This window comes from Chiloscyllium plagiosum, chromosome 2, assembly GCF_004010195.1.
Source record: "Chiloscyllium plagiosum isolate BGI_BamShark_2017 chromosome 2, ASM401019v2, whole genome shotgun sequence".
NCBI lineage: Eukaryota > Metazoa > Chordata > Chondrichthyes > Orectolobiformes > Hemiscylliidae > Chiloscyllium > Chiloscyllium plagiosum.
This window is the reverse complement of record NC_057711.1, coordinates 36251961-36272535: the sequence shown is the minus strand read 5'-3', so window position 1 is coordinate 36272535 and position 20575 is coordinate 36251961. Positions and strand designations below refer to the sequence as shown.

Here is a 20575-nt window from a genome sequence, read left to right as displayed (position 1 = left end):
CTCAGCTCAATTTATGATATTCTGCTAAAGTGAAATTTCATCAAAAGGAAGGCTTTGATTTAAATGAACGGCAATCATGAAAATTACATTTTAAAATCTAATTAATCAAATTTAGGCCAATGAACACACTAAAATATTATTATTTTTCAGTTGTGACAATCTATATACAATGTACAGTGCAAACTTAAAATGTTTTTACTTGCATCACTGAAAGTGGGTGGAGATAACGTTCATTTTCATTTCTCTGTTGGTTAGTCTATTTGCCTGTATGTCTCAAAAACTAATGGATTTCAAAGAAACTTGGTGCATTGATAGGCTAGGGCCCAAGGAAGGGCCGTTTAGCGTTTAATGAAGATATGGACCAGGACCAAGATCCTGGATATTTTTAAAAGGGTTGTTAATTTTGGAAGATAGAGAGAATTGATTTTTTTGTAGAATTTTGTAGTTCTTCATATTTATGTGTTATTGATTTTTTTTAGAATGTTGTGGAATGTCTCTATTGCTGTGGTTGAAATGTTCATATTTGTCAAATTTTGACCAGAGTTTTCAAAGCAGGTAGTTGGATATGGATAGCCTGAAGCCTCCTTAGTGAGATGGAAGCTCTTCTAAAATAGAATTATATTTCAGATTTGTGGTTAAAGATCAGCACTGAAGCAGAGAATAGCCTCAGGGAAGAGCTAGGTAATTGTAATCATGTTGAGTTAACAGCTTGGCAGAAGCATGAACGTCCTTAGCTTGGTGCTCTCTGCATTTGTTTGAAAATGTATTCACTAAGCCATGCTATTTCATGTAACACTTGTTTTTAAATTGCCTATACATGAAGCACAAATACATTTGATATATAAAAATAATTTGGAAGAGGATAATTTGAAATTATAACCTACACAATATGAAGAAAGAAGGTGTCTTGTGAAATGAGTTCCAACAGCAAGGCTGACAAATCAGGAGGAGAATGTATGAAATAAGGAGTGGCTACTGGGTCTATCAAGTCTGTTTCTTCTGTAGGTGATCTGAGGTTTGCCCAATTAAGAGAAATATCAGCCACAAGTATAATGACCAAAAGGAAAACCAAAGTTTTGAATTTACCTTAACCTTAAAGAGGAAATACTCCCAAATATTAATACAATTTTACTTGCAGTTTAGATTTCCAATTCTGACTGGATGCTTTCTTTGGAGCCTAGACGACTCATTTATGATCACAGCACAGCAGGGGATATTTCTTACATTATTTCCTACATCTATGCCCATGCTTATGAACCCCGATTCTTAACCAAATACTGATATATACCTTTTTAAAGGAATTAATTGAGATATTAATTTTTTTTTGTTCTTGAGACTCAATCTCATATGTTCATTCCTCTATCCATGCATAGTTAGCCTTTCTAAAACCATGTTATAAATGGTTTAGTGTGTTTTAAGTAAATTAAAATTAGGATCAAAATAGGATTATTTTTGTGTCATTTTGTCAGTCTTATAACTGCATAATTATGAACTTTTTTTGCTGTTCAATGGGACGGGTATTGCTTGTTTTTGACGCTGTACTGAGAAATCTCGGATCAATTGTATATCAGCATTAGGCTCATGTTCCTTTTTCTCAATAGTATGTTTTAGGGTAATTTCAATAAAAATGAACTCTTCATGTGGTTTCCACACAAGCCATTTATGGACCATATGCAAGAATATCAGTTAATGTGTGAATTTATGCTGTAGTCCCACATATGAATAATATGATTGAAACTTAAGTTACTTTTACATAGAGCCTTTACAACTGACAGAGAGAGGCATCTTGCACACCATATATGTATGGATTGATTTTAATCAGATCCCAGAGCCAAAAGTATATTGTAGTTTACTAAAGTTCCACTAGCAGCAAAAAGTAAAATTATTTTGTAAAGCTTCATGATTCCATTGTATTTAAACTTGCTTTGTTTCGGAAGAAAGTTGCACTATTGCTTACACATTGCACTATTTTACTGATGTAAAAGAAATAACTTTAAAAATGGTGCCAGTTACCTGTGCTTTGATGTGTTAACATATATATTTTAAAAATTACCAATTAATATCTGACAAACAGCAGTCTACTCTGCAGTTTATATTAACTTCAGGTTTAAAGTGACACTTGGAGAGATATCTGTCACCTCAAAAAAAATGTAACTGCTCTGTGTTGGAAGGTCATTAAGAAACAGGTATTATTTTATTTCTTACAGCTTGTGTTCTTGGAAGTCATGATATGTCAAATGCCAGGCACCAAATACCAAAGGTAAAAATGTCACTTTTTGATAGGGAATGAATCAAGAGAACTGGTTAAGAATGAATTGTCATATGGGGACTCGGCAAGATGGTGGCGATTCTGTAGAACTGCTGTGGACAGCTCTGCCTAAATTCCAGCTCAGCACCGTCCTCATGACCTGTCCTACCTGCCAATCTCCCTTCCCACATATCCGCTCTATCCTCCCCTCTGACCTATCACTTCCATCCCCACCCCCATTCACCTATTGTACTCTTTGCTCCCTTCCCCCTTCTTCCCCTCTGACCTATCACCTCCATTCCCACCCCCATTCACCTATTGTACTCTTTGCTACCTTCTCCCCAGCCCCACCAACCCCATTTATCTCTCCACCCTGGCGGCTTCCTGCCTCTATTTCTGATGAAGGGCTTTTGCCCGGAACATCAATTTTCCTGCTCCACGGATGCTGCCTAACCTGCTGTGTTTTTCCAGCACTACTCTTATCTAAACTCTGGTTTCCAGCATCTGCAGTCCTCACTTTTGCCGAGCTTTGCCTAACAGCCAAGGCATACCGGTGTTTTTTGCCATCCCTGGCCAACTTATGTGGTGGAATTATTAGTTTAAAACCTTACAGAGCATATATTTGTTAATATTTGGAAATGGGAAGGATGCCAAAGGGAAAAGGAGCAAGCAAACAGCAGCCGGGAGGGCACTCCCCTGCAGCACCTACAACACCAGAGAACAGCAGCAGCAGCAGCCTCTCCTGAACTCCCTGGGGACCTGACAGACTCACAGGAATTGGCTGCGGCAATGGAGAGACTTACCTTGAAAGTTGGGGCTGCGATTGAGGAGATTCGTGCCCAGGTCCAACCTATCGCATCCATGCTGCAGAAGCATGAGCAGGAGATCCAGGGCCTTGGGGAGAGGCTAGTGGAGGTAGAGGGTTGAACTAAAGCCTCGGAAGCTGCGATAAAGTCTTCATCCAGTCGAATCCAGGTGCTGGAGCGAGAGGTGCGGGTCTTGCGAGACCATATCAGCGACCTTGAAAATCGAAGTCGGAGGGTAAATCTCCGAATTGTCGGGCTCCCTGAAGCTGAGGAAGGTGAGTAGCCAGTCAGCTTCTTTGAAAGCTGGCTGCTGAAGTTTTTGGGCCTTCAATCGAGTCCAGCAGGCTGCAGGGGGTTACAGTGCACAGGTCAGGGCTAGTGCAGCGCCCCCACCTGGTCCTAGTGCACATCCACTCATAAAGGACAAGCAAAAAGCGATAGAAGCTTCTACATTACTAGGAAATGATCCGCAGGCACTGCTGTACAAGGGGTCAAAATTCATGTTTTTCCAGGATTTCTCTGCAGCTGTAATTCGAAAGAGGAAGTCCTTCGATGAAGTTAAAAAGAGGCTGAGAAACCTGGGCATCCAGTACTCCATGAGATACCCCACAGTGCTCCATTTCAGCCACGAGGTCTCAGTTTATACATTGACTTAGCGGATAAAGCTAAAAACTTTGTAGACACTTTAAAATAGATGGATTGGTCCGAAGAATACAGTTAATGTTTGTTCTCTGTTCCTTCTTTCCCCATATTTTCCCTTCCTTTTTTTTAATTCCTTTCTTTCTCCCTATTAATTTCTTTTTTGGAAAGGGGGGACAAAGCCTTGGAATAAGTTGTTCATTTTTTACTAACTGGATTTTCTGATGGGAAATTTTGTGGATGTTCATTGTTTTCTCCCTTTTTTATATTTGTTCTATTTCTCTTTTAGTCACAAGTAGGGGTGACATGAAGCCAGGGATGGGTGGAGTGCTCATCCTGACTTTGTCTCTTTTCTGCTGACTTAAGGATCACCTTTTGTTTCTGGCCTAAGGCTGGGGCACAGTCCAGGTTTGAAGAAGCTGTGATGGAGGGGATGGGTAGCGTGAGTGCCCTCTATGGGCAGGGGGAAGAGTCTTCCATTCAAGGTTTTATAGTTGGTTTTCTTTGTAATTTTTTGGTAGTAATAGTTGCTTATAGTTATGATAGAGTAGTTTTTGTATATATAGTTCTTCGACTCTATGAGTCTTTATTTACTTGTGCTCGGTGCTTTGTAAGCAGGGTTCTCCTTCTGAGGGGTTCAAGGGTCTCTGAAAGGGGACATGGCTAAGTGTCTTATTAAATGGTGCACCTGGAACATTAAGGGAAGTCATTCGCCTATTAAAAGGGAGAAATGTTTTCTATCCTTAAGAGGGAAAGGGTTGATATTGCTTTGTTGCAGGAAACATATCTTGATGATGGTGAGCACCTGAAATTACAACAGGGGGTTATGACCGGGTATTCTTTTCATCCTTTACTACTAAAAGCAGGGGAGTGGCGGTACTTATACAGAAAAATCTTCCGCTCACATTATTAGTGCAGGTGAAAGAAGAGCAGGGACGATTTGTGATACTTAAAGCCCTGATATATGGGGAGGAATATGGCATTTTAAATGTCTACTGTCCTCCGGCGCATCCCCTCAAATGTTTGATTAGTGCTTTCTCTAACATGAGTGCTTTTGGAATACAGCACATTATTATAGGGGGGGATCTTAATTGTCTTTTGGAATGGACAGTGGACAGGATGCCTTGTAGGCCCCCAACTATTTCTTCGCAGGCCAAGCAGGTGGTTGACTTATGTGAGGAGTTGGGGCTGGTGGATATTTGAAGATGTCTTCACTCTACTGGCAAGGACTTCACCTTTTTTTCAAACCTACATAAATGTCACATGAAGATTGACCTCTTTCTGGCTCCCTCGGCCCTTCTGGATTCGGTTATGGGTTGTAAAAGTGGGAATATAGCTATCTCTGATCGCGGCGGTATATTTGGAGGTTAAGGCCAGGATTGAAGGGCTAGCTTTGCGGCACTGGCGTTTGGACCCTTTTAAATTTGTGGAATACTTTTTGAAGGAGTTTCAGCAATTCTTAACTATCAACTCAGGCACGCTAGTCGTCCGTCTCTACTATGGGAGACTACTAAGGCCTTTGCTAGGGGATTAGCTCTTTCCTATTCGGCTAGCCGGAAACGACAGAAGGAGGAACAGCAGCGTCTACTTGAGATGTGGTTGAAAGCCACCGAGGCGGCACATTTTGTGTGGCCTTCGGTGACTAAGCTATAGCAGATCACAGCCCTCCGGGCTGCCTTGAATTCAATACTGACACAAGACTCAAAGAAAGAACTTGCTGTTGCTAGACAAAGGCTGTTTGAATATGGGGATAGGCCAGGGAAGTATTTAGCGTACCTGACTAGGAAAAAGCATGCTCCCCAATCCATTACTGCAATCAGAGACAGCGCCAGGGTCCTTATGTACAATGCTAAAAAGATTAATGAGGCTTTTCGGAGCTTTTATTCTGAATTATATCAGTCTGAAGGTTGCAAGGACAGGAGGACTAAAATGGAGACCTTTTTTAAGAACCTGGACCTCCCAGAGGTAACCTTGGAACAGACCTCTCGCCTTAATGCCCCCTTGACAGTTCAGGAAATACAGGAGGCAGCTAGGCAACTTCAAATTGGGAAAGCACCTGGCCCTGATGGTCTCCCGGGTGAGTTTTATAAGGAGTTTATAGGGATTCTGTCAGGGCCGATGTTGGAGATGTACAATCACTCCTATATGCATGAATGCCTATCACCATCTTTGAGAGAAGCTAATATTTCCTTAATTCTTAAGAAGGGGAAGGTTCCTGAGGATTGTGCCTCATCCAGGCCCATCTTTCTATTAAATTCAGATTTCAAGATTCTGTCCAAGATCCTGGTGCTGAGATTGGAAAGGTGTTGCCCCATATTATTAAAGAGGACCAGACAGGCTTTATAAGGGGCCGCAGGTCCTCTAATAATATTAGAAAGTTGCTGAGTATGGTCAAAGTTTGTCAGAAATGATCAATTCAGGGGTTGGTGATTTCCTTAGATGCAGAGAAAGCATTTGACCAGGTGGAATCGCAGTATCTTTTTTATGTCTTAGAACAGTTTGGGTTGGGTGGAGTCTTTGCTAGGTGGGTGGAGGTTTTGTATCGCCACCCTTTGACAGCGGTCATCACCAACGGGATGAAGTCTGGGAATTTTAGGATTGTTAGGGGTAGTTGGCAAGGCTGCCCCCTCTCACCGTTATTGTTCACGTTGGTAATCGAGCCACTGGCAGAGGCTATTCGTCAGAACGTCCACAAAACTGCTCCGAAAGTGGGATCGAGGGCACACAAGATTACACTGTATGCGGATGATGTCCTTCTGTTTTTATTGAACCCGATGATCTCCATACCCCAGTTGATACAATGTATCAATACATTTGGGGCTATTTCAGGATATAAGATGAACTTTGCAAAATTGGAGGCTATGCCTTTGGGGAACCTTAAGGATGTGCCAGAGGTTGAAGGTGGCCCTAAGTTCCCTTTTAAGTGGTCACGGGCAGGATTCCGATACCTAGGCATTTTTATTACCCCCAAGATTGATCTGTTATTTTGGACTAACTTTGCTCACTTGCTCGACAATATTAGGGCGAGATCTATAGAGATGGGAGGCTCTTCCAATTTCATGGCTGGGCCGAATATCTCTCATTAAGATGAATGTTCTTCCTCATTTGTTTTATCCCATGCATATGCTCCCTATAATGTTTCCCAGGTCAACGCTGCAGAAACTTATGGGATGGTTTGGTTCCTTTGTCTGGCATCGTGGGCGACCCCTCATCAAACTTACTAAATTGAAGTTGACTCAAGGAGGGGGAGGAGTTGATTTCCCAGACATCAGGAGGTATCAATTTAGTTCCCTACTGTCCTTTGTCTGTGATTGGGTAGGTAACGATCCAAACTCAACATGGCTGGATATTAAAGCCTCCCAGGCAAAGTGCCCTCTTATTAACCTGTTGTTCATGGATAAGATGAGGACAGTTATGGACCACTGCCGGAACCCCATTGTCATTAGTACAGTCAAGGCAGTGAGGGTTGGTTACCCAAGACTTCACCACTTACGCCTATAGTTGGCATGCCAGGGTTCTGAACCGGGATGATAGACTCAGGGTTCAAACTATGGGCAGCGAGAGGAATTTCTAGTTTGGGAAACAGAGGCACTGGAACGGGTGCAGAGGAGGTTTACCAGGATGTTGCCTGGTATGGTAGAAAGATCGTATGAGGAAAGGCTGAGGCACTTGGGGTTGTTTTCATTGGAGAAAAGAAGGTTTAGGGGTGACTTGATAGAGGTGTACAAGATGATTAGGGGTTTAGATAGGGTCGACAGTGAGAATCTTTTTCCACGTATGGAGTCAGCTATTACAAGGGGGCATAGCTTTAAATTAAGGGGTGGTAGGTATAGGACAGATGTTAGGGGTAGGTTCTTTACTCAGCGAGTCGTGAGTTCATGGAATGCCCTGCCAGTAGCAGTGGTGGACTCTCCCTCATTATGGGCATTTAAGCGGGCATTGGATAGGCATTTGGAGGATAGTGGGCTAGTGTAGGTTAGGTGGGCTTGGATCGGCGCAACATCGAGGGCCGAAGGGCCTGTACTGCGCTGTATTCTTCTATGTTCTATGTTCTATGTTTGAGGGGGAAGTTATGATGTCTTTTGAGCAACTGAGCTGCAAATACGGGTTGCCCAGTGGAGATCTTTTCCGTTTTTTTTCGGTTAGGGATTTCATCCAGAAGAAGACTACGCTTCTCCCTAAGCCCTATAAGCCCAATACAGAGAGGTTGCTGCTACATTACACAAGCACCCTTTCGGTTAGTGCCCTCAATCGCCTGCTGGGTGGCAGGGCCTGGCAGGATCTTAACCGCTTATGTCAGGTCTGGGAGCAAGAGCTAGGAGTGGAGATCTCTTCTGAAACATGGGAGAACATATGGAAGAATGCTTGAAAGATCTTAGTTTGTAATAGGACATGTGCTACGCAGTTAAAAGTTCTGCACAGGGGTCATCTGGCACCAGACCATCTGGCGAAGTTTAAAAAAGGGGCATCTTCTGTGGGCCCCTAATGTAAAATAAGTGGAGGTACTCTTGCCCATTGCTTCTGGACATGCCACAGTCTCCGTGTTTATTGGACCGCTGTGGCGGGAGAGATAGGGAAGGTATTGAGGACTGAAGTCAAAGAAAACCCAATATCTCTCCTCTTAAGTCTACTAAATTTACCATCTTTGGACGGGCATGGGAAGAAATTATTTAATATTCTTGCATACTATGCATACAAGAATATTCTGATGAATTGGGTGTCTGAGAACCTGCTGGGCTTGCTGGGATGGCAGAATTTAATTATGAAGCACATTCCCTTGGACATTTTTACAAACATGGTGGACCACAAAACAGACCATTTTTATAAGACATGGCAGCCCTACTTGAGTTATTTGGATATAGATTTGTCAGTTATCTTAACTAAGGTGTTTGTTTAACCTGGATGATTAGGTTTGTCAAGTCCTGGGCCCTGGAGGGGGTCTCCTGAGTTAATACAGGTATATACACAATGCTCCCGTTCCTTTGTTTGGGAGCTTTGCGCTGAGCATAGCAGTTCTGTATTTTGTGGGTTTTTTTTGATTTTTTTTTTGCTTTTCTTTCTTTTTGATATATTAGTTATTTACTTATTTATTGGTGTTGCTTTGCACAGTGTTAGGGTTTGTTTTGTATTATAGGGAGGTTAGTAGTTAGTAGACAATAGTTGTATTGTAATTTGTGTTTTTTTTCTTTTTGATAATTATTTGTTATTGATAGTATTTTTCAATAATTTTATGTATTTGTAAAGTTATAAAAATTTGCAAATAAATATATTTACAAAAAAAAGAATTAATTGTTATTTAACTGATTTTATGTTGGCATCATTTAAATTTGGATTGTGGTAATCCCAGACCTATGAATTTATTTCCAATGTGCGGGTTCCTACATCTGGTTCCAATATCTTAGTGGGAAGCTTGTAAACCAGCTCTTTGTACTGCTTTGGCAGATTTAGCAGCATAAACAAGTAATGATCCCAAATCAAAACATAAAGTATATGGCATTCATGTAAATTAAGGTATATGCTCCGACGGTACACGCAAAAGATCTAGAGCTAACATTGGTATCTATCAAGTACTGTAGAATCATAAAATCATAGAATTACAGAAACACGCAGTGCAGAACAAGCCCTTTGGCCCATCATACTTTTACCTCCAAAGTACATTAGTAGCTACACTAGTCCCACTTTCCCATAGTAAGCCCATAGGCTTGAATGTTCTGACACTTTAAGTTCTCATCCAAGTACTTTTTAAAATGTTGTGAGGTTTCCGGCCTTAACTGTGCTCCCAGCCAGTGCATTCCAAGCAACACAGCTACAATGACTTAAATAAAAGCAAAATAATTTGAATGCTAGAAATCTAAAATAAAAACTCAGTAGACCTGACAGCATCTGTGGAGAGAGAAACAGCATTAATATTTTGACTTCAGTATGACTGCTTTAGAAATGAAATTCTGAAGAATAGTGAAATTGGAGTCAAAACTTTATCTCTGTTCATCCCCTGGGTGAAAAAGACTTTCCTCAAATCTGATCAAAGCCTCTAGCCTTTCACTTTAAATGTATGCCCTCTTGTTATTGATCCTTCAACTAAAAGGAACAGCTTTCTATTCACCCTGTCCATGCCCCTCATAATCTTATACATCTCTATAAGATTTACCCTAATTGGAGCAGAGAGCAATCTTCTCTGCTCCAAGAAAAACCAAGTTTATCCAGCCTCTCTTCACAACTGAAATGCTCCATTCCAAGCACCATCCTGGCGAACTTCCATTGCCCCCACTCCAGTGCAACTACATCTTTCCTCCAGGAAAATCACAGCCGGACTTATATACTTAATGGTAAGGTCCTGGGAAGTGTTGCCAAACAAAGAGACCTTGGGGTGCAGGTTCAAATTTCCTTGAAAGTGGAGTTGCAAGTAGACAGTATACTGAAGAATGTGTTTGGTATGCTTACCTTTATTACTCAGTATGTTGAGTATAGGAGTTGGGGTGTCATGTTTCAGCTGTACAGGACATTAGTGAGGTGACTTTTGGAATACTGCATTCAATCCTGGTCTCTCTGCCTTAGAAATGATGTTCTGCAAATTGAAAGAGTTCAGAAAAGATTTGCAAGCATGATGCCAAGGCTGGAGGGTTTCTGCAATAGGGAGCGGATGAATAGCTTGGGCAATTTTCACTGAAGCATAGGAGGCTGAATGGTAACGTTATAGAGGCTTATACAATCATGAGGAATATGGACAGGATGAATAGCCAAGGTCCTTATACCAGAGAAGGGGAGTCCAAAACTAGAGGGTATAGATTTAAGGTTAGAGTGGAAAGGTTTAAAAGGAACCCAAGGGGCAACTTTTTCATGCAGAGGGTGGTGCGTGTATGGAATGAACTGCCACAGAAGTGATGGAGGCTGGTACAATTACAACATTTAAAAGGCATCTGGATGGATACATGAATAGGAAGGGTTTAGAGGGATATGGGCCAAATGCTGGCAACTGGGTCTAAATTTATCTATGACATCTGGCCAGCATGGACGAGTTGGACTGAAGAGTCTGTTTCTGTGATGTTCACCTTTATGACTCTATAGTGTGGTGACCAGAACTCCACAAAGTACTTCAGCTGTGGCCTAACTAAAGTTTTCTCTAGCTCCAACATAATCTCCATGCTCTTATAATCTATGCCATGACTGAATGCCTTCAATCATCTCTTATGCCTTTTTAGCTACCCTAAGCTTGTCCTGCTACCTTCATGCATCTGTGGACAAACACCTCAAGATCCCTTTGTTCCTCTAAGCTTCTTAGTGTCGAGACATTCATTTGTTAATTATTCAAATGAGTTATAATTTCGAAGTTCTGCAAACATGTTGGTTATTTACTGTGACTAGTGATAGGATTACTGTAACTATAATAAAAACACAAAATGTTGGAGAACCTCAGCAGGTCTGGCAGTAACTTTGGAGAGAGAGCAGAGATAAAGTTTGAGTGCAAAATGGCTATTCTTCAGAACTTTTGTTCTAAAACAGTGTTGTGTCAAATGCAAAGTGTTAACTCTGTTTTTCTTTCCACTTTACTGTCAGACCAACTGTGTTTACCAGCAATTTCTATTTTTTTAAAGATTTACAACAATCACATAATTTTGCTTTTATTTGAGTCACTGTATCTATGTTGTTTAGATTGACTGTTAAAATTATGGTCATTTATCATTTGAACCATTGATGTAAACAGAAACTATTACAACAATTTTAGACAAATATTTAGATAAATAAATATTTTTTCTTAGTATTATGATGAAACCCATGGACAAATACTTATCAGTTGTATTGAGGCAACATTGAACATCTGCTTCCAGGGAACCATGCTTCAAGAGAAGAAACATTCAAAGACTTAATTGAAAATTAAAAACTGTTCTTTTAATAATAATTTAATTGGAGCACACCATCTTTACTTTGCTAGGGCTGCTGCTTCAAACACAGGTGGTTTCAGCAACTCGCAAATAGATCTCCTGCCCAAATACAGTCAGACCTCATCTTCCAGTTTGAATCTATCTTCCAATAATGTTACAGCAGAAGAGATATTAGTTGCAGCCGTCACTAAGCATGACACTGAAAATTCGTAGATATATTAGGAGGTGGATTCCTGCTATTTCATTACAAATGAAGTCATTTTCCCTTTAACACCACGCTATATGCAGTCAAAATTGCATTTACATTTAGAAACAGAATTCAATTCAAAACATTATAAATGAAAATTGAGCTTCCTGGAATATCAACAAATTAAATGGTGTCTCACAAATCAGGAAAGCCCCACATTTGATTTTGTGCTGAGTTAGTTAACCAGAGCCAGGGTAAAGTCAGCAGATTCATCTAACTTCAGTGCCTTTGGATTAGGCAGCCAAAAATTGGCCCGAGTTCCTGTATTTGCTTGCTTTGCAGTGAACTCTGCTTGAAGTGCAAATGTGTAGATGTCAGCTGAGTAGGATCAATGTTAGCTGTGATATCCCCACAGTTGAATAGGCTGCAAAGTTTTACACATTAATAAGGGTCATCTCAAGGACATACCTGAGTGAAATTGGTATTCCTTACAAAAAGGTCATTGGTTTTAAGAGAGGAAAGGAAGGGAAAAACTGGCAGATAAAAGAAAAGAAATTTCAATGTACATTTTAAAAGAATGTCTACAAAAAATCTTACTGTTAACTAAAACTAATGCTGTTCTGAGCAATAAGTTAGAACGAAAACAAAACACATATTCAAACATTGTGATGTGCACATATTAAGATTCAATAATACAGCTTTAACTATACAAAATTATATTGGCAAAAGCAAGAATTGACTGAAGAAAGTAGATACATGAACACAGAAATTAGTAAAATAAAGAAGAAAGTGACAAATGTGTTGGCCCGCAGAGGTACTGGCAATGGTGCAGCTCAAATTTCAAACAACTTTACATAAACTTAGACTTATCTCTCTTGTTAGTGGATTTGCAGCGAGAAACCTGTACAAGTGCCAATAAGTCTGAGCAGGCAGTATTAGGCGATTGTGGACAGTCTGTTTCATGTTATTTTCTTGATTGTGTTTTTGAGTTGTTTATTCATAACACATTGCCAATCTAATTTTGGTAATGAATCTATGCTTAAATGATTGAAACAGCATATGTGTGTTTGTTTTTAATGAAACAATGACAGGTTATTGTTGTTGTCGAATGTGGGAGAATCACTTGTTATAAAGCTTTTAAACGGTTGTTCATGTTAATTTTAAATAAACAGTGAAAAAGCAACAACAAAAATACTGTTTTTGTGTCTGGCACTAAACAGGATCTGCTCGCCTTTCAACTAACAACAGTTCTACAATCAATGAATGATGACTTCACCTAACTCACATCATTGTAAGTGGGTGAAAATTACGTTCTGTTTGGCTTGTTGCACCCAAAACTGCAGTGCTCTAAAGTGGTGAAAATTAATGTTCTTATCCTCCTCCTCCTCGAAACACTACTGCTGCTCTTTCTGCTCTACAGTGTGACCACTTACCCTCTTTACCTGCTCCAGTGTGTACTGCACAGCATCCTTGGATTATGTGGCACACTCTAGCTGGGTTGTACTGCAAGTATCAGAAACAGATCTTCAATCGAACTATCATCTGCTACCTACTGGACAGCTCATTGTATTAACTCCACTTTAGTCAAGGGTTTGCATGACACAGTCATCAGTTATGGTTGCAGAGGATAGCCCTGGCCTTCCAGCAACCATCCTTGTAAGGCATCTGGCTCTTGAAATAAAGTAGCCACAATAGATTTGTTAAGGATATATACATCATGGCAATTTCCAGGGTACCTGGTGCTGGCTTCTAAGATGTAACATTGATGATCATAGTTGAATTGTACATTGGCTGAATGAAATGTTTTTCTATTGATGAGGTCAGCTGTATTCTTGATAGTGTGCTCTCTGTGTGATATGTGTAGGGTCCATAGTACTCTGCACCTGGGGGATGCAAGTTATGTTGCCAAAGCATACCGCCTGGGCTGGAACATTGATCTCACTGGGGGAAATGGAATGAAGGTGGTGTGATATTGCACAAATTGCAAGAAAACGCATTTGAGATTTGAGGATTGAGATATCTCACAAAGGTCCATAGTGGATTCTTAGAAGCAGCCAGATTCATTAAAAAATTAGAGCAACTGTGACCTTGGTGGCCATTAGCAAAGGGTGGCCACCCTCCTGTTTCAATTGCTAGTCTTAGTCTAGTGGATGATGGAGTACTACCAAGGTCTCCCAGGGTATCCTCACTCTGTGGTGGCATTGCACCTTGCATGAAGTGATATAGAGAATAACGACTCTAGGCTTCCTGTTAGAACATAGAACAGTGCAGCACAGGGACAGGTCCTTCGTCCATCATATCTGTGCCCACTACAATGACATTCTAAACTAATTCCATCTGCCTGCACATGGACCGTATCCTTCATATGTCTGTCTAAATGTCTCCAAAACATTTCTATCATCTCTGTTTCTACCATTTCAGCTGGCAATGCATTCCAGGCACCTACCAGCCTTCATGTAAAAAAATTACCTTGCACGTCTCCTCTCACTTTAAACCTATGCCCCCAGCAGTTGATGGTATCTGGATGGATATATGAATATGAGGGGTTTGGAGGGATATGAGCCAGGTGCTGGCAGGTGGGATTAGATTGGGTTGGCTATCTGGTCAGCATGGATGAGTTGGACCAAAGGGTCTGTTTTGGTGCTGTACATCTCTATGACTCTATGACCAAGATTGCATGGTACTGTACATCAACATGTCCTCTGCCTTGGCTGATCACTGCTGTCAATCATGACAAGCTCTCTGGTTTTATGTCTGTGCTAAAAGACAAGGCAACACATTCACATTGTGAGGTTGTAAATTCTGAATGATGTGGCAATACACAACAATGATGTGGAGGTGTTGGACTGGGGTGGACAAAGTTAAAAGTCACACAACGCCAAGTTATAGTCCAACAAGTTTATTTGAAATCACAAGCTTTCGGAGCACTGCTCACCACCTGATGAAGGAGCAATGCTCCAGAAGCTTGTAATTTCAAATAAATCTGTTGGAGTATAACCTGGCGTTGTGTCACTTCTGACTTAATGTACAACAAGGCAAGGCAAGGTGGAGATTCTGTGAACATCCAAGTAGGCATAAAGTGAGTGAACATTATGAAAATAAGCTAAGAACACTAAGATGCATCCTTTTCAATTTATGAGATAGGTGCCAGTCCTTAAGTACATAGTCATCTGACAGCAGCATTGCAATGCAAGGTGTCAGTGAGCTCCAGGGTGAGCATCAAAGTAGTGAACTTTAATGTAAGTGAATCCAAGATGTGCCATGACGATGTGATGAGGCCAGTGCATATCTGATGCCAATCCTCTACAAAAAATTATGTTTTTTAGAAAATTAAAAATCACACAACACCAGGGTGTAGTCCAACAGGGTTATTTGGAAGCACCAGCTTTCAGAGCGCTGCTCCTTCATCAGGTGGTTGTGCAGTATAAGACTGTAAGACATAGAATTTATAGCAAAAGTTTACAGTGTGATGTAACTGAAATTATATATTGAAAAAGATCTGGAATGTTTATTAAGTCTCTCATCTTTTAGAATGAACATGTTGTTTCAGTTCTTTCATATGTAAATTTCAGAACATTTTTAAAGTTATATTTTCAAGTGGAGTTGAACAATTGGTGTCATGTCGGCCCAGATAATGTATTGAAGGTGTGAGGTGCCCTGTGGGGAGACTGTCAGTGCCACGATGTTCAGACTGATTCTAATCTAAAAAATGGATTTACAGAATCTTACGTGGGTTCATGCAGTTTTTGAGAAAAATAAAATATAATTCTGCAAGTACAAATTCACCCCACAAACTTATATGTGTGCGTGTGTGCATGTGGGTGTATGTGTGGGTTGGATTATGAGTGTCTGTGAGCGAGTGTGAATGTGTGTGTGAGTGTGAGTGTAAAGGGATATAAGTCTGTGAGACAGTGCGTGAGTGCGTGTGCGCGTGTCAGTGTGGGAGTGTATGTGTGATCATATGAGAGAGAGCTTATGTATGAGAGAGGGTCTGCGTGAGTGTATGTGTCTGTAGGAGTGTGTGTGCGTCTGTAGGAGTTTGCATGTGTAGTTGCAGTGGGATCACCTGTAGTGTGACATGAACCCAAGGTCCTGGTTGAGGCCATCCCCATGGGTACTGAACTTGCCTATCAGCCTCTGATCGGCCACTTTGCATTGTTGCCTGTCCCGAAGTCCGTCTTTTTTTTTAGATTAGATTAGATTACTTTACAGTGTGGAAACAGGCCCTTCGGCCCAACAAGTCCACACCGAACCGCTAAAGCGCAAACCACCCATACCCCTACATTTACCCCTTACCTAACACTATGGACAATTTAGCATGGCCAATTCACCTGACCTGCACATCTTTGGACTGTGGGAGGAAACCGGAACACCCGGAGGAAACCCACGCAGACACGGGGAGAACGCGCAAACTCCACACAGTCAGTTGCCTGAGGCGGGAATTGAACCCGGGTCTCCGGCGCTGTGAGGCAACATTGCTAACCAGTATCAGTTCCATGTTCCTGATCCTGAGCTGTGCACGGTGGAAGCCACAGGGATGTTGAAGGGTCTTCACTTGGTTAAAACTAATCTGTAGAACCAGAATGCACAGCGTGAGAGGGGCGGGTTACTGTCTGAAGAATAGGTAGAGGAGAATATGAGAGTCCACTTGGCCCATCAAGTCCACTCTGCCATTTATCAAAATCATAGCTCACCCAATTGTGGCCTTCCCTTCATTTTCCTGGCAGGATTTGCTTCTTCCCTGTCCATTTGTCTGTGCCTGGTTATCCAGCGAGATGAAGTGTGCGGGGACAAGCAGTGGACTTGATACCTTCCAGAACTATTGGGCCCTTAGGACACAGGGTGTCTAACAGACATGGAGAAACACATTCTGATTAAATTAGACAGCTTCCCATGTCCCATTCCATTGTTTTGGACTTTGTTGCTGATTTTATTTTATTTTAAGTTTTGGTTTATTTTAAATTGATTGGATTAAAAATTAAGTATAGAAAACAGCGAAGAAGAAGCCCCTTCAGGTCGCTATACAGAGGCTGTAAGCTCTCCCACTGACTGTATAAAAAGCCAATGGACTGTTCTCAGCCCCTGCCCAGTGCTCTCTCCTTTCACATTGGTGAGGGTGCTGACTGGGTGACAGGTTCTCATCCCTGATGAACATGAGTGAATCCTTTGGTAATTAAACAACAATCTGTTAGGTTTTATGGTCACTATTCCTTGCTGACAAACCCGCCAATTACTACATTAATTCACCCTGATTTCACAAGCTGCCTTTCAGTTTATTCTTTATCTCAAACATTGAAAAAATTATGTCAATTCTAAAGTGTTTTATAAAATGGGGACATGCAGTTAAGAGACAGATCAAACATCACCCCAAGATTAATATAAAATGAATAGTTCTAGCTTTTAGAACATTTAGAGTGAGGAGAAACTACTTATTCTGTGTGGTCTGAGCTTCACGTTAACAATGTTACATGGACAAGAAACTGTAGATATGGCGGGGAGACTGTGGGAAGGCTTTCAATTACCCATCCATTCTGTAAACACATTGGTACAGTCAGATCAGGGAGAAACGTTCATCTGGTCGAAATGAGGGAAAGCATTCATAAAGTCCTCTCACCTCCTGGCTCAGCTGTGTCTTCACTCTATTCTGCTGTTATGTGTGTGACAAGGAATTCATTCAGACCTCCAACCTGCTGACACACCAGTGAGCCTACACTGGGGAGAGACTGTTCCCCTGCTCTGTGTGTGACAAGGAATTCATTCAGACATCCCACCTGCTGACACACCAATGAGAGCATACTGAGGAGAGCCTGTTCCCCTGCTCTGAATGGGACGAGGAGCTCATTCCGACACCCCACCTACTGACACACCAGTGAGTCAACACTGGGGAGAGACTGTACCCCTGCTCTGTGTGTGACAAGGAATTCATTCAGACCTCCCACCTGCTGACACACTAGTCGGTCCACATTGGTGAGACTGTTCCCCTGCTCTGTGTGTGACAAGGAATTCATTCAGATCTCCCACCTGCTGACACACTAGTAGGTCCACATTGGTGAGAGACTGTTCTCCTGCTCTGAATGTGGGAAGAAATGCACTGTCATTCAGGTGAATTAATTACCAGCGAGTTCCCACGGAATGACAATGATTGGATTTTTGATTTTGTTTGTTCACAGGATCATCGCATCCCTTTCTGGGGCAGCATTTATCAACCATTCAAACTATCCAGAGGATATTGAATAATCACCCACATTGTCATGTCTCAGTATTCACATATCGGCCCGACCAGGTGAAGATTGCTGCTTCCCATCATGAAAGGGTATGAGTGAACCAAATGGGAATTCAAACCAATTGACAGGATACCATGAGGCGAACCTTTTTTAAACTCCAGAATTATATTACATGCGAATTTCACTATTTGCAAACTACTGTCAGTTGGAGTTCCTTAACCACACAATTTTACCGGGACAGCAAAGTTTTATTTCAGGCAAAGTTGCATTATTGTTTAAGCAACTTATACTGTTAATAAGGCATAACAGCATACCTGATTCATTATGTTTAAATATTGTGTGCGTGTTTTTACACTGATTATGGAGCACATGATTACCTGGAACAGTTGATCAAATGGCACACTCTTGGTCTCGATAGGTGCAGGTTAATAAAGGTTTTGTTACTATGTATGGTTAGCATGCAGTGTTGTTGATCAGTTCTTACACCAGTAGTTAACTATCCAGATTCTATGTCACATAGCCATGAGACAAGAGGGTTCAAATAATTGATTAACACAGTAACAAACCGGCCTGAGAAGCAGAAGATTGGAGAGAAATAGATTGGAGAACAGGAGGCTGACCTACAACCATAACAAGACTGCCCCGTTATTCGCCAACAGCCAGTTTGTCTTCTGTATCAGTGAACCATTTCCAACTGTCACAATGGGATACTTTCTTCATATATCATTCATTTCTTCATTAGTTAAACTCGATAAATTCTATGGAAATTGCGATAAATTGCCAACTGCATCTCGTCAATAATTTTAATCATGAACCACCTAAAATCAACAAACTCCATATCCCGAAAAATAGTTTGAGGTTGTGGATCAACCACACATTAGGAAGGATGGCAGGGCCCCTGAGAGTGGCAGATCAACCACACATTGGGAAGGATGGCAGGATCCCTGAGAGGGGCAGATCACCCACACAATGGGTAGGATGGCAGGGTCCCTGAGAAGGGGACAGATCACCAACACATAGGGAAGGATGGCAGGGTCCCTGAGAGGGGGCAGACCACCCACACAATTGGAAGGATGGCAGGGTCCATGAGAGGGGGCAGAGCACCCACGCATTGGGAAGGATGGCAGGGTTCCTGAGAGGGGACAGACCACCCACACATTGGGATGGATGGCAGGGTTACTGAGAGGGGGCAGATCACCCATACATTGGAAAGTATCGCAGGTCCCTGAGAGGGACAGATCATCCACGCATTGGGAAGTATGGCAGTATCCCTGAGGTGAGGACAGATCGCCCACATATTGGGAAGGATGGCAGGGTCACTGAGAGGGGGGGCAGATCACCCACATATTGGGAAGGATGGCAGGGTCCCTGAGAAGGGGACAGATCACCCTGACATTGGGAATGATGACAGGGTCACTGAGAGGGAGACAGATCACCCATACATTGGAAAGGATGGCAGTGCCCCTGAGAGGGGCTGATTACACACACATTGGAAAGGATGGCAGGTTCCCTGAGAGGGGGCAGATCACCCATACATTTGGAAGGTTGGCAGGTTCCCTGAGAGGGTACAGATCACCCATGCGTTATGAAGGATGGCAGGGTCACTGAGAGGGGGCAAATCACCCACACATTGTGAAGAATGGCGGTGTCCCTGAGAGGAGACAGATCACCCACACATTGGGACGGGTGGCAGGGTCCAATCACCCACACAATGTGAAGGATGGCAGAGTCCCTGAGAGGGTGGAGATCACCCACACTTTGGGAAAGATGGCAGTGTACCTGAGAGGGGGCAGATCACCCACACATTGGGAATGATGGCAGGGTCCGTGAGAGCGACAGATCACCCACACATTGGGAAGGATGGCAGTATCTCTGAGAGGGGCAGATCAGCCACACATTGGTAAGGTTGGCAGGTTCCCTGAGAGGGGGCATCACCCAAATATTGAGAATGATGGCAATGCCCCTGAGCGGGAGAGACCACCCATACATTGGAAAAGATGGCAGTGTCCCTGAGAGGGGGCAATTAACTAATTCATTGGGAAGGATGGCAGGCTCCCTGAGTGAGGGCAGATCACCCACACAATTTGAAGGATGCCTGTGTCCCTGAGAGGGGGCAGGTCACCCAAACATTTGGAAGGATGGCAGTTTACCTGAGAGGGGCAGATCAACCACACAATGGGAAGAATGGCAGGGTCACTGAGAGGGGGACAGATCTCCCATACGTTTGGAAGGATGGCAAGTCCCTGAGAGATGGCAGATCACCCACACAATGGGCAGGATGGCAGGGTCACTGAGAGGGGAGAGATCATCCATGCATTGGAACGGATGGCAGGGTCCCTGGGAGTGGGCAGATGACACACACAATGGGAAGGATGGCAGTGTCCCTGAGAGGGGTCAGATCACCCACACATTGGGAAGAATGGCAGGGTCCCTGAAATGTGGCAGATCACCCACACATTGCGAAGGATTGCAGGGTCTCTGAGAGGGGGCAGATCACCCACACATTGGGAAGGATGGCAGGATCTCTGAGAGGGGGCAGATCACCTACACATTGGGAAGGATGGCAGGGTCCCTGAGAAGGGGACAGATCA

At 42.4% G+C, this 20575-nt stretch overlaps 1 protein-coding gene across 1 annotated transcript in view; it reads left to right on the top strand.

Moving 5' to 3' along the window:
• The first annotated feature begins 13020 nt into the window (after positions 1-13020).
• The window catches only part of arhgef28a (Rho guanine nucleotide exchange factor (GEF) 28a), a 479393-nt gene continuing 471838 nt past the window's right edge, over positions 13021-20575 (top strand). The window contains exon 1 of the mRNA XM_043707577.1: positions 13021-13051. The gene's annotated coding sequence lies outside the window, so the exon portion shown is untranslated. The remainder of the gene's footprint in view (positions 13052-20575) is intronic.